Here is a 16,038-nt window from a genome sequence, read left to right on the forward strand (position 1 = left end):
AAAAGATTATGCAGCGGTTAATGCTATATGTGAAAGGAGTGTAAGTTTGAAATACAGGAACGAATATTTTAAAACTTAAATGTATTCATTGGGGGGTTAAGACTGTGCGAATCAGTATAAAAATACGTTTATGGTAAGGAAACATAATTGCTTTATGGTTTGGGAGAAAATTATTTTAAAATATATTCAACATAATTAATTGGAAATATTGGACATTAATTAGATATCAAAGAAGGAAGAAGAGGGATAATAGCATCACTTTATGAATAAATTCATTGACTAAAGATATAATTACTTGTGCGAATCTAATGAATAATATATATCCATTTATATGCATAGACAACCTCTGGAAACCAGGCAAAAACCAGTTGTAATCAACCTTCACTAAGCAGGGCTGCTGTAGTCACCTCTTCAAGAGCATCTTGTGGGATGCTCTTTGACTCTTCCTATGATTAAAGCTAGCCCCTTTCAAAATTGGCCATGTGGTAGGCAGTGGCATAATGCCACATTATCTGATGCCACAGAGACCATAACAAAACCAACTCCAAAAACTGCTTTTAAAGGTAGGATGGGATCAGTGAACTTTTGCGATGCCGCTCATATAGCACATGATCAATGCAGCTGGAGGAATTTTTTGGTGGCCACAACAGCTCCTCAGGGAACTGTGACTGGAAGAAGAAGAATATACCATCCAAATAAAATTACATGGGAAATGACTTATAAGATTAACAGGTGGGCATAACAATCCAAGAGCATGTAGCAGGTGATATAGTTGCTGAAATGACTGAGGGTACTGCATTTCAATTTTACTTATATTTTGGTGCTTTATCTTGCCTACTTGGCTTTCTTAGAGGGAGAGAAAAAAAAAGCAAAATGATGAATCAAAAAAATTTCTTCCACCCCTGCAAAGCTAGAAATTGTTTTACTTATTAAAAATGTGAGGTTTTTGTTTAAAATATTTTTGAAAATTTTATTTGCTCATAATAGCCACCACATGCTTGAATGTATCCTTTTAAGCATGTTAAAACTTTATTACAGGACCTTATATAAAGTGATTTGACCCTTCACTTTTAAAATATTGCTCACCCCCTTCCTTCCTTGTGACACCTGAAGGCCTTAAGAATCCTTTTGAGCCACATTAAGTTGCTAAGGCCCCTTTAAGCAAGCCTTGGTGTATCATGATGCTAGGACCTTCTTAATGTCTAAATTGCATTACTTATAAATCATAAAGTTTGTAGCAAAACTGTACATGTTTAAATACACAAAATATCAAAGTTCCTCAACATGGAGAAATTAAATCTACTTAAGAGCCACTTGTTTTTGTAAACAAATCTGAATCTTGTGTTTAAGAAAGGATCACTTTTGATTCTTCAACATTTGTTAAGCAAACTCTTTATTATATATTTTTTCTTTTGACAAATATTCTCTACAACCTTACACACTTAGAAGAATAACAGGATTTGAAACTTCAGAAATAAACAAATTATACCATTAAATCTCTAAAGGCACTTGAACATGCTATAAAGTCACTTTTAAAATCTTTAATAAAATTTATAAACAAAAAATCAATTTAATAATTAAAGCAACACATAACAGAAATATATGTTCTCGCATAATTGAAATGTTTGACTATGAATGGATGGGTGTAAACATTTTAAGATGAAAATATTAAGTGGCATTTACTGTCTTCAAAAATGACAGGGGCCAAATATCCTTATATAATATACCAATAATTAATAGGATTTTAACCATTATCTTTCAGATAAGTTAAACCACCTGATTATATTAGACTATTTATGAATTCTTGATTTAAAAAATGCAGTTTAACTACAAAAATGTTACAAGATTATATATAATATACTTAAATACATATAAAAATATGTTAAATACATTTATTTAATAAACTGAGAGAATTTAAAACTATGAAATAGTCTTTAACACTTAGACCTCCTTAAAATTTAGAGTAATTTTTTTAGAGAAACTTGGGTTATGCAAATATATACACACATGTGTATGGTTTCAATAAGTTAACTACTACTAATTAAACATTGATTTGAAATGCAAAAACTAGTTACTGTATTTAAAAATAATTTTGCCTTTTTAAATAATGATTATAAACATGTATACCAACTTGTCTATTTTATGGATTAGCAAGAAAGAAAACATTACTTGAAATTCTACTTTAATAAGCATATAGATATTAAAGTTGGTACATGGCTGCTCAAAAGAAATTCACTCCAGTTCAGAACAAAAGTTACAATAAATGGAGTCCAATATTCAGTTTTTTATATAACATAATTCAGGGTGATTTGCTATGAGAGCACTTCTCATAAGCAGCTAACAATGCAAGTTAATTCTACAATGATCCAAAAAAAAAACAAAAAAAAAAAAAAAAAAAAACTATGTAAACAAAACCAAGATGGATTTTTATTAATGATTACATTATTGGAGGTAATTTGTCAAACAATAAAAAATAATGAAACCAGGATAAAGGAATTAAGTTAACAAATATCAAGGTGTTCAACTTATTATTAAATCTATTTTGATATAAAGCATACAGTTATATAACTCATAATTTCCAAATGACATTACATAGGTAATAGCTAAGAACCCTCACCCAATATACACTATTTCTTTGTAGTGATGCATATGTTTGCTACACCAATATGCCTTTCCACCAAGAATTCTTTATATCTTTAGCAGATGATCTGTTACAAGTTAAAAGTAATTCCATTGCAGCAATTGCCCTGAAGATGAAATTTATTACTGCTATTATTTCATTGCCAAGAATAGTTTTATATATATACTCCAATACAGGTGCAATATCAGCATGAGCATATGGCTATGGGTTATGGTTAAAAAATCTTAACTATCAGAAAGGGGAACTCTATGCATCGATCTTTGACTGGTTTGCTATAGCAAGTGAAGAAACCATAGAGATTGAGCATGCATGGAGTCTACAACTGCTGCTATGCATTTTTCACCAGATTTATACTATGTTGTGGAAAGGATATACTGAATCCAAGATTTTATGCAAAGAAATATACTGAATCCATGTGATATTCAAATTTGAGTGGACTCTTTCATAAAGTAGAGGCAACAGAATTCTAAAACTGGCATGCTGGCTACGTACCAGATCCTGCATTCAGACAAAGAAGTGGATTGTTAATTCTAAAATTAAGTCATGAAGGACCCATATATAATTTATGAATTAATTTTTCTTAAATTTTTTTAACTCCTTTAAGAAAATAACATAGGTAGTAATATTAAGCCTGACAGCCAAGTGGTCAGGAGGAAGACTGCAGTAGCATGTGCTTTTTTGAGGGGGATTGTGGTTCAGGTCCACATGACTGCTGAACAAGAGCATATCTTTTACTTTCTGTAGTAGTAACATTTGTTATAATTAATGCTTTATATTATTATAACAAATATTAATGACCATAGAAACAAAATATTTTAATTTCTCAGAGTTTGTCATGTTGTGGAGTTTTTGTTAAATATAAGTTAAATTAATTCATAATTTTTTTAAAGCATTGTTTCATTTAATAATTTCCAAACACCAATTTCTTTCTGTTTTACATATTTCCTTTCACTGTTACTCTGTATTTGCAATATATAAAATTATACATTTTGCAAGACATGCAATACTATTTCACAGTATAGTACTTAGTAGTAGGGTAGTGTGTATTTAGTTTTTAAAGCATTTCGATTACTGAAATCATATTGTACCATTTATACTTCATATTTAAAAAAATACAGGATGATTGCAACATCCATAACCAGAGGTAGGATTCAAACCTGCAACCTTTATTTCTTGGACAAGCAAGGCCTGGGCCAATACAGCAGCATGGATTCATATTTTGGCTTAATGCTGGCAGCTATCACTGTAGAGCAGTGGTGTTCAACTAGCAGGCCGGATACGGCCTGTGTGGTTATGAAAATGGCTACTTTGCTTGGATCAACGTATGTCTGCGAGCAAACTTTTTCATGCACGAAATCAAATAAATATTTAAAAAGAAACAGAATAACAGATGAGCATCTTCATTCCGTATTGAGAATTGCAAATTTTGAACAATTACCTAAAAATATCCAGTCTCAATCATCTCATTAAATGTTAAGTTTTGTTCAGTAGATGTTATTGTGTGTTGTACTTAATTTTTTTCGAATATTTTAAATTTTAGGTGTATTATCATATTTATTTATTCACCTTAATATTGAAAAGCAGTGATCCTTTTCAGGTTGTAAATTTTCTAAAGTGAGCATTTAAAAGCAAAAGTAAGGTATTTTTTAAAAAAACAAAATTAAGTAATATTTTTACCAAAAGTTAACAAAATTAAGATGTGAAATACAGTAGAACCTCATAAATCCAGCAATCTTAGGACGTAAAACATTTAATAAAACCTAAAAAATAAATCACTGACATAGATTTGTCGCCCATAAAAGTGCTGGGAATTTGCATTTTTTATATATAGCCTGAAAATAAAATATAGTAAATAATACATGAAAATAGAAACTTTCCTTTTACATAGATATGGAAAATGTAATACACTCATTTTCCTTGGATCAACTCAGTGCTGCCCGTGAACCAAATCTAACTTTGAATATGGCTCCTCTACGTGAAAAGGTTGGACACCACTGCTGTAGAGAATTAGGGATCAGAGCTACTGTATCATCTAATAAAGATATACTGAAATGTGATTTCTGGCAATATTTTTAGATTGTTTAGTTAGAAAAGAGCATATTTATTTTATTCTGCAATCAAAAGCACTCTCTGAATTCACATTGGTAAAATTAAAATTTAGGCTCTGATCATATAATTGCATTAAATTGTGCTATCAGCTCATCTGAGCTTGCTAATTATATAACACATACATAATATGAACTGCCCCTGAAAACAGATTATGTGCATAACTTTCAATAACTGAAATTTTCGAAAATCTTGCATGTTTTACGTTCCAAGAATGCTGGATTTATGAGTTTCTACTGTATTTCATGTCTTAATTTTATTAACTTTTAGAATTATTAACTCACTTGGCGTAAAAATAGGATTCAGTATGGATGCAGCCATCATGCCAGTTTTAGAAATCTGTTGATAAATAATGGAATATGCACATTTTACTTGATGAACCAAACTAAAATCTTAATATCAGATTGTGCATAAACTGTGCATGCAGAAAGCAGTGTTAAAAAAAGTGATTTTTAAATCAATTCAAAAAGATATAGCATAAATTATTTTAAAATTGTTTAATATTTTCTAACAGGATGGCAGATTGCTTTTCTACACAATAAGAATCAGTTATTCACTTTAAAAAGTAATAATTTTTATAATTGAATTTTTAATTATAAAATATAATCTCAGTCCAGATATTTAATTCTCCTTTCACTCTGCGATATTGGTTTATGTTTCCATATAAATAAAACATGGTTAAAACACGTAATACTGTCTAATGAATGCACACTGACTGAAGAGTTAGTCAGTGTTGCTGTTCCCTCAAAATGTGCTTTATTCAAAATGTGTGGCCACATTTTGAATAAAAACCACAGGAGAAATATTCTCATTATATTCATAATAGCAGTCTACCCATTCACAAGTGAGTTTTTTGAACACTTGCTGGATTCTTATAGCCAGTTTTCCATAGGGCTGGGATCTGTGAATTGTTTCTTTTTGAAATTTTTAAGTTTTGTAAAAGTGGCAACTTTTTCCATAAATTCTGTTAAATAATTAATTGCTTGTCTTGAATGACTTCCCAGCATTAAGAGTAAAATCAAAAATCAAATGAGAATTTAAAGGAAAAAAAAAAAAAACAATTAAAAAAATAAACTGGTCACTTTTTTTTTTTGAAGCAATAATATTCTCTGTTACACTATTTAAGTATCATTAACTTCTTGATCTGTATGCCAGAGAATTTCTTCAATTTTAGCTGCCCTTTATTTAAACTGTCAAAAGCAGATACATACATACTTGTGAAAATGTTAAATGGCATTGTTAGCAATAATCTTGCGTTTTTAGAACATTTCAACTACTTACTTAAAATAAAAGCATTTCACCTGTGTAAAAATTTTTAAATCTACTTATTACTAATTGAATCTAACAATCTTGTTTTGCAAGTGCTTTCTTCTCTACTTCAGTGATTATGATCTTGCTGTTACACTGTCACAATAACTGAAGTAAAATCCTCAGCTTCTTCGTGATATATATTTCTTACTAATAGAACATAACTATAAAACATGGATAGATTCTATTAATAATAAATAGATTCTCAATTTGACACAAGTAAAGTATTTGTTTCAAGCATTTAGATTAATGTAAGCTGGGTAAAATGCTGTTCAAATACTTCTAGGCACATATTTATGTCAATACAATTGAAAATCAGACAAAGCATCAAGCAGCCTCTGAATACTGATTGATATGTATTAGTTAAAATGGCAGAATGACGCAAGGAAGCAAATTTTAAGTAACATTGCAATTAAATAATAATAAAATGCCTCCCTAATTTTACATTTTATTTCCATATAAATATGTATCTTATTCTTTAAATCTATATATTTCTCTGATTCCACAAGGTCAGGTGGTAGCTTGTTCCAGTAGTTGATTACTCTTTGACTGATGGCAAATTTTTATATCAAAATTAACAAAAAAAAACCAAGTTTAGAAAAAAAACTTTTTACTTAATTTTTTAGAAAATACTATCTTCTATTTGTGTATTACTTGATTCAGTTTCATTAACTTCTGGATCTGAATTCCAGAAATTTTAGCTTTTATAAGCCAAAACTTGACAATAATGAGTGATAAACTATCCCCTCCTCCAGTTTTGAAATATATTTTTGTGCAACCATCTGTTATAAATTGATTCTACAACTATTTAGCAGCACTTTATTGGAAGAGTTTTAATATACTTTGAAACATTATTTGAAATGTACTTGAAATAACCTGAGAAATATATATATACATACATGGTCCAGAAAAGGTTAAACATCTCAACCATATGCAGTGCCTAGTTCCAAAACTTTGCAGCCAACAGAACTGATGTTTATGGTAAGAATAACTCTTAGGAACCTATTATTTCTAATAATAAAAAAGAAAGGACTTGTCTATGAAAATTAATTCTTCAAAGATCTTGTACATTCTTCTATTTGTATATCCACATGTAGGCATTTTTATGTGTAAGTAGAAAGACAAAAACATGGCTTTAATATTAAGTTCTATGAAAACTTCAGTTGTGGACCTACTTGGTAATAATACATTGTTGAAATGTGAGGAGATTTTTGATAGCTATAATTCTACACTGTGTGCATGAAACAATCATGGAAGCAGTTGGTCGTTTTGTTCACAATTTGCACTATTACTATGCCTGTGGCTTTAGTATACCTTGTCTATAGATTGTTTGTATTCAATGGCCATAACTGTTTTGCGAGATTAAAAGCCCAAATTTTCAGGCAGAACTGACCGTGTAATGCTCATTAGGGAGTGATAACCTTAGCCACAAGTAGTCCTCAGTTTCAGCCAGTAATACAAATCAAGCTCAGGACTTTTCAGCATGATCTGAGAGCAGTAATTCTACTGTATTACTTTCTAGAGCATTATCATGGAGGCTAAAGTAAGTTTTGAAACAACATGCATTGATTTATATAGTTGTATATTTTCTGTATTACACTGGTCTGCATAGATCAAAATCTATGCAGACTTTTCAAAATCTACAGTGTTGCTGGATGTACTTTTAGTACTAATTCTAAAATTCCAAACTTTTTACCTATCATGTACAGCTTTTTTACAAACAGTAAGAATTTTTCCCTTAGATATACATTCCATGTAGATGTATTATGCATACTACTTCCTTTGTGACTGACATGTATAGATTTGCCCAGACATGTTTATTAAACCTGCAAGTCAGGCAGCTATATAAATTTTCAAAATATTTTGTATGCCTTTGGCTGTTTCTTGGTGAAGTCAGGCTAACTAGTATCTGTTTTTAGCATGATTTTCATATTCCATGTCTTTGACAATGGAAGCTTGTGGTTTTGTGAACAACCCAAATGTATTTTGTTATATTTGCAGTTCTATATTATGATAAAACAAAGTCAGGATATAATATCACTTGTGAAACATGTATATACTGCATATTTTGGAATTAAATTAGGTTACCAAGATAAAAGTTGGGCCACCCCATAAAGTGTTGCTATACCTATTTGCAAAGCTTGTGATTATAGAAATGTGGTGAAAAGAAAACCATGACATTTGCCATTCACATGGTGTCTAGGGGAACCTTGGGTTTGTATTAATGATTGCTACTTTTGTTCCATAACTGTAGCAGACTATAATGTGAAGAACAATCAGAACACTGTATATCCTAACGATATTACTTCAGTGTTAAGGTCAGTATTCCATGGACCTGAACTACCGGTACTATCTTCACCAGTTGTTCTTGAACATCAGCTCCCAAATCTAACAGTTGTGATCTAATATAAACTATCATGAGAAATTCACAATTCTGAATCAGTGTTTTAAAAAAAGTGAATGTGATAATCTTATGATAATAGATTTACCCAAAGGGTCTGCAGCAGGGCTTTTAGGATCAAGACAAATCCAACAATCTGTTAGTCCCAGGAATGGTGTTTTCAGCGTATGGAAATTGTGAAAAGAATTGGTTTCTGGTTTTTCCAAAGAAGGCTCAATGATATATGGCAAAAACATTCCTGCAGTTTTTTGAATTTTTGACCACCCAACATAATGGGGGTTATTTATAGACTCTTTGAGTAGAGCCTCAAAGGAGTTCTTCGTAATGGAAACAATTCCTATAGCCCATTCATTACACTTAAAAGAAAACTACAAAAATGTTGATCTTCTTTTCAAAAAATTCAGTACAAGGATCATGACTGACTGGCTACTACTTGGCCAATAACTTGGTTACACAAAAATGACACTCTTTCTGTGCAAGTGGGATAGTAGTGCAAGAAGTGAGCATTCAGAAAGGAAAGTGTGGCTACCAAGGCAGTCTCTGGCATCAGTTTCAGAGAATATTGAAAACGAGCCACTAGTAGATCAAAAATTAGTACTGTTTCCTCCTCTGCATATAAAACTAGGTTTAATGAAACAGTTTGTCAAAGCCTGGAATAAAGAAGGAAAAAATTGTTTCAAGTATGTTTGCACTAAATTCCCATCAAATCTGCAAGCTGTTGTTGGATTCTGTATTTGAAGAATGCATGAACCAAATTAAAAGAGATGCTTGGGCTGGATTGGTACTTTAAAAATGTAGTATGCATTTTGGAAACACCCAGATTGAGAAAACTGTGAGTGACATGGTGGAGAAGTTCAGAAAACTAGGCTGTAATATGAGTGCTAGATGTGTTAAAATACATGTCTTGTACTCTTATCTCAACTATTTCCCAGAAAAATTTAGGTGGTTTAAGTGAGAGCTGGGGATTCTATCAGGATATAAAAGAAATGGAAAAAAGGTACAAAGGGGAATGTCAATACAGTGGCCTGCTAGATGCTAACAAGAGGAACAGCCACTGAAATTAGCTGCCTAAGGAAGTAAAAATGGTGCAATTTAACCCATCTGGTATATAAAATCCAGTTTGCAGCCATCTATGTGCTTGACAAGAGGCCATAGCTTTTAATATTTGTGAAATATGTAAAAAAAAAAATAAAAAAATATACATATATATATATATTTTTTTTTATTTGTAAAAAATTCTAATGTGATACAGTAAATTTCATATAACTTTTAAAATTTCCATTGTGTAGTTGATTTCTTATCAGCCTTATATAAAACATCAGAGAACTTTCTTAAAATGCAGACCAGTGAAATTTATTATAGCATATTTTCATTTGAAATTCTTATATCTAAATGCCTTATAATTACTACAGTGAAATGTTAGTATAATTAAAGCCAGAATAAATAAAATATTGAATATAATGAAATCATTTTCCATTCCCTGCCAATTTACTATGCATCTTTATGTCAAAATGTTTCATTTTAAAAAATATCATTATAATGAAATATATCAGTTTAGTTCAGTAAAAATTCATTCCACTATGGAAAAATATAATCGTTATAATAAAATTTGTAAAAAACCCCTAATATGAGTAACATTTTGTGCAACTGAAAGAGGAGAGACCACAGTTATTGAAATTATGTTTTTTTACAGTTTTGTACGGTTGAAGTATGGATATTTCCATCATATCTGGCGATTGCACTAGTTTTCAGTTAGGTACTACATCTTTTAAGAAAACAATCAGATTGGCCAACAAAGTTGTGAGGGATGTCTACTGTTTACAGTCGGGGGAAACATTGGTGCTTTTTGTTTGCAATAGGGTGGAGAAAAATAAGCATAAGCAGTTTTATTTGGATGAAAAGAAAGAAAAAATTATAGAAGAGACAGACAGAGCAATAAAAAAAAAAAAAAAAAGAAGTTGCTAGAAATTATGGAATCAGTTCATTGATATGCTGTATGTTTCTCAAATACAGAGAAAGGATTGAGAAACCATTGATTCTGATGCAAACTTTGTGGTCAAAAAAAAAATTTTTTTTCCTTTGGCTCACAAATGAAAAAAATTTATACTGTAAACCATGAAGTATTTGACAAAGCAATATACAAGTGGTTTCTGGACACAAGTTCTAAGAACATTGTGCTGAATGGTCTTGTGTTGTGCAAGCATGATTCTTTGTACTTCATTGGGCCATAACTAAATTTAAGGCTGGCTGCACATATTTAGAAAACACTATTGCATTTGCCATAAAGCAAAGAAAGTGATGTATTCAAGGATTCTGCACTGCCACAGAGAGAGAGGAGAAAACTGCTGAATAGGATGTAAGGATGCAATTTTAAGGATGGCATCCTTAACAGAAATTTCAGTATTACTTGTTGAGAAAAAAAACAAAATTTTATAATTTTTAATTGCATGCATACGTATTAGCAAAGACACATGCTGAAACATTGTTAATCTTTAACCATTAACCAATTTGAAAATACACTGTCTACCAAAAAATATCCTGACAACCCCAAATTTTATAATTCACTGGACTATCTCAAATAAACAAGCAACTCAAACCAGTATATCACGAAGGCATATAAGCCACAATGTTAGTTGTTTTTGTGACATTGTGTAGAGCCAAGCTGACCGAATTCTAGAGGGGTCTTATTACCAATGTCACATTGCTAGGGTGTTGATATGTGCAACTGCTGACAGCCGACATCATCCAGAGACAATAGTTGGTGACGTTATCATAAAATGGAACTGTGACAGTACTACCACACCCAACAATGCACAGGAAGACCATGGAAGTTCACTCCACATGATCAGAGAATATTTGCAAGGTAGTACAACAGCCTCTACAGACATCCCTGAAAAACACTGACCAAGAGTTCAAGGCATTAACAGGGGTTGAGATCTGTATACATGTATGGAGCTCCACAGCCTCAGTTTCATGGGAGAGTGGTGCTGCTGCTGCTGCATAAGCCAAATATCACCAATCACAATTAGCAGTCTTGCCTTAAATGGTGCAACAGATGTCATAATTAGCCCATAGAGCAGTGGAAATCAGTTCTATAGAGTGTCAAATCTTGCTACACCCTATTCTGATCTATCTGATCAGAATAGGGTGTAGGTTCATAACCCTCCCTCCTCCAAACAATGAAGTTTGGAGGGTTATGAAGTGATACTGTTTCCCGTGGTATGGCCCTGGACCATTGGTGGTTGTGCAATGAACCACAAATGTTAAAGCCTAACTTAACATTTTAGACAATTCCATGTTCCCTACAATGTGGCATTTCTTTGGTATACATCCTTGTTTGTTTCAACAGGTTAATGGTTCATTGTCATGAATACAAAAGTTGGAATGCCTTGATTTTGAATCTCAATGAATAACTATGAGATGAACTGGAACATAAGACTGAGGGCCAGGTCAACACATTCCACATCAGTAGCTCAACTGGTCACTGTTCTGCAGGAGGGATGGAGGACTATGCTCACTGCAACCCATCATTCATTGGTGGAAACTAATGAACAGGCTGCAGTAAGCACATAATTTGAGAAAACCTAACCAGGAGGGTGGGCTTTCCTCCAATGAGCAAAAGGGGAAGGGCAAGTTGCTATGAAATGAGTGGCAGTGACATCACTGCAAAACAGATGTGTCTAGATTCTTTTTGGAGGACAATGTATGCACTTGTCCTTAAGTGATAACAATTTTTCCAAAAAACCTTGCATGGATGACATCCATAAAATTACATCCTTCATATTTCTTGAAATTCTTTTAAATCATGTCATTAAAAAAAATAGATTATTTTTTTTAGCTTGGAGACTTGGATAACCTATGCAGATCTCAACTTATTTTCATGCATTAAATTCGGTCAGGAGTGAGCAGACTTTACCAGCCTATACAGAGAATATGAAACAATGTAGTAGAACAAAGTTTAGAATAGGGGTTGGGTCATTAAACGAAATAATATCTGGTTAGTATATATCTGTTGAGTATGCCATCCCCCCCCCCTTCTTCAATGGGCTTCAGCAACATCAATAATTCTTCAGGAGATGCTTTCTACAAGTGTTTGGTAGGTGGAGTCTAGAACCTTGTTTTACTACCATAATGATGTGGCTAGTTCTCTGTTCAAACTAAGATATTTTGTTCCTGCAGAAAAATGCAAGATTACTTCTGGCTCTCACACTGTGACCTATTTACCACTGACATGATAGACTTTAATCATGAGGTTATTTCTATACCTGCTCTGTTCTCCAGTTGTCATAGTTGTTCAAATCCAGTCTATCTGTAAGTGTACCCATTCTGTACTTTACAAATATGCTGCTGGTACTGTTTGATAATTATGTAATGAATGGAAAATATTAAGTTATTCTCATTATAAATTCTATTATTATCGCAATCTAAAGATATGTTTTTGCTGTTCTTATGGTTACTTGACACCACAGGAGCAGCTTGGTTAAATACACCACCATTCAAAATAACTGTTTATGCAGCTGTAATAAAGCAGGATAAAACTCCTACGGCATCATCTTCATAATAATAAATTTGCATGTCAAAACTAATGTGACAAATAACAGCATGAATAAAAAAAAAAAAGTGCAGGTCTATGCAAATCACTCACTGCAACTAGTTATCAGTCAACTTTTCTACTTAAAAATCAAAACCAGAAGCAGAGGAAATAGCCATCAGAGCCAGGCTCAAAGTTTGTAATGTATCAATAAATAAATATTGTGATATGTATCTGCTGTTGGATTAGTATTATGGCATTACATAAGCCACCTCTCACTTATGCACCAAATGCTACATGGGATATTATCCTGATGTGAACATCATGTAGATCAGACCAATGTATGACAGGGAAGCAGACATTGGGGGGGAGGGTAATAGCACTATAAGCAATGCTAGGTTTAGGTAATTTCAAGCACTGGCACATATATATATATTTACACACACACAAAATATATTGTTCTAAAGTGGGCCATATGCATTCAAGCAAGTGTAACAAACTTGCTTGAGAATGTTTAGCCTGCTTCAAGTGACATAATTAAAAGTGGATACCTGACAACACAGCAAAATATATCGTTGTAATTTGTGTTATTTATTGCATTTAAATCTGAATCTATTGATTTAATATCAATAGATTTAGATGCAATAAGTGAAATGCTAAAAAAAAGTTTATCCCTTACATTGAATTAGTCTGAGAGCTCCAGTGACCTTGTAGCTCCCTTGTGAATTTAGTTTTGACCAGAGGTTACCCATGTGCATGCAGAAGTGCATAAGGCAGACCCCCTCCTACATTACTATTGCCCTTTAGAAAGGGAGTTTGGTATTTTGCACAAAAGCATCAGTTGCTCCCTATGCATCAAGGACACGTATCCATTTCACTGTGCAGGAGGTCAGAGATGTTGCCTGAAAACTACTGATGCCACATCCAGTTCTCTGAGCATTGCTATAATAATATGCTACTGACCCTACACAAGGCAGGGTCAGTAGCATATTATTATACCAACACTCAAATGTCTGCTAAACAAAAGAAGTTGGCCATTTTGGACATTTGTTGCTTTAAGTTAGGCAAACAAATGCATTGCATAAATCTTGTATGGCGTGTGAACAACAAGCAAGTTTTCTTGTGGGTTTTATCCTGTTATGCTTTGTGAAATTGTCAATTAAACTTATTATTATTCTGCACTTTGTTCCTAACTCCTTTTCTTTTCATACATGTGCACAAGCTATACTAAATGTGATGTCAAGAATAATGTACTGTTTTTCCCATAATGCAGCCACGGAACAGAACAGTACTTTGTGCACATTAGGATCAACAGGTTAAAATACTCTTTGATCAGGCATTATTCCATGTCACATTAATATTGTTGTTATTGGATTTTAGGAGCATCGGCTACTTAGCCCACGTTGCTCTGTGTGTGTTGTCTGTGGATTGTGTGTGGTATAAGGTTTCTGTTTTGCTGAACAAAAAACCCCCGAGTTTCTGGAGAAAAAACCCATGCTACCCTTACCTAAGACTGACTGACTCAGCCCAAGTTGTGAAAAAGACACAAAAATTCCTCCCATCATCGACAGGATTCAAACTCAGGTCTTTTCTACCCAGTGTGGGGAGGATGCCGATCCTATCAACTGTGCTACCCACGAGAGCTCATGTTAATGTGCAGTTTTCTTGACAGCCAGTAATATACACTCTTAGTGCAGCTAAGAGTGTATATTACTGGCTGTCCAGCTCCCCCCCCCCCCTCTGATACCTTACAGCTAGCAGCACAGTGGCTATAACCACATGGGCTCACATATGGTATGGGCTTGGCACATTCAGGGTCCTGAGCTGGATATCATCATTCTTCTCTTTCTTGGTGACTCTCATCTCTCTTAGGGTAACTCGGGAATTTTTTTTTTGGCTGGTGCAGCATAAGCCTCAGGCTTCCTTGCACCATATAACTAATAATAATAATAATAACCACCACTCTTCTTCCATACTATGAAAAAGGCTAGGATTCAACTCTCAAAGTTGGGGACTACTTTTCCAGTTATGGACTTGTTTTCATTGCGGCCCAATTAGTTGAGTTGCATGGATTTTCCTCTCTTGGAAACTTTTTTTTTTTTTTAACATACAAGCCAACCACAGAATACATGTAATTTATAGATACATTACATTAACACCTCAGTGCTTATTCTGAACAATCCAACCTAACAGCATCCCCCTCCACTCCACATTATGTGCAAAATATAGATCCATTCTAGATTTTAATATCTGTTTTCAGTGGCAAGCACTTTAATGGGTCAGCTTTTTATCGGTAAGAAATGAACTGTGTTGATAAGCAACACTTCAAGGTTTGTTGGAGAACAACTTTATAAATATAAAGGTACACTATGGTGCTTGTGAGCACAAGGTCAAATATTACTAGTACAGTGCAATCTGTATTATACAAAAATAATGAAAAAAAGGTCATAACTTTTAATAACCCTTCTGTTATTAAAAGTGCAGTGTCCAACGACTTCAGAACTAAAATTCTTTATATCATTCATAACAGCTAACAAATATTGGTCTGCCTTGTAATAGGATACTACTCGTTATTCATGTGATTATGTGCATACCAGGATTATATTTCATGTCAGGCATTGAAATAACTGAAAATTATATACATCACTGCATTCAGTTTCCATTTTGGAAGAACTTGGTCCCACAAGTGACAGACACCAACATTCAGCCAATGCTGTTACCTTAATGCTAATATCTTTTTATACAAATAGCATTGGTAACTCCACTATGTCTAAAACTCAGAGTATGGTTGTGAAGTTGGTTTGAGACTTATTGGTCTCTCATCAAATGATTGGTGGTTTCTATCAATGAACAGATGCTGATCTGTAAATAACATGTCAAGTGTAAATGCATATTTGGAAAAAGAGTTCCCAATTAAGCACATAATAAGGGTTGTGTGAATGTCAGCTAAGTCCAAACCTTGATGGCTGAAACCCCCCCCTGTTACTGTTATTCAGTGGATGCTTTCATATATATCTGTATGAAATACAAAAATATTTGTATTTCATACAG

Source organism: Mastigoproctus giganteus, chromosome 11 (genome assembly GCF_048544385.1).
Source record: "Mastigoproctus giganteus isolate SK-2022 chromosome 11, ASM4854438v1, whole genome shotgun sequence".
In the NCBI taxonomy this organism is placed as follows: domain Eukaryota; kingdom Metazoa; phylum Arthropoda; class Arachnida; order Uropygi; family Thelyphonidae; genus Mastigoproctus; species Mastigoproctus giganteus.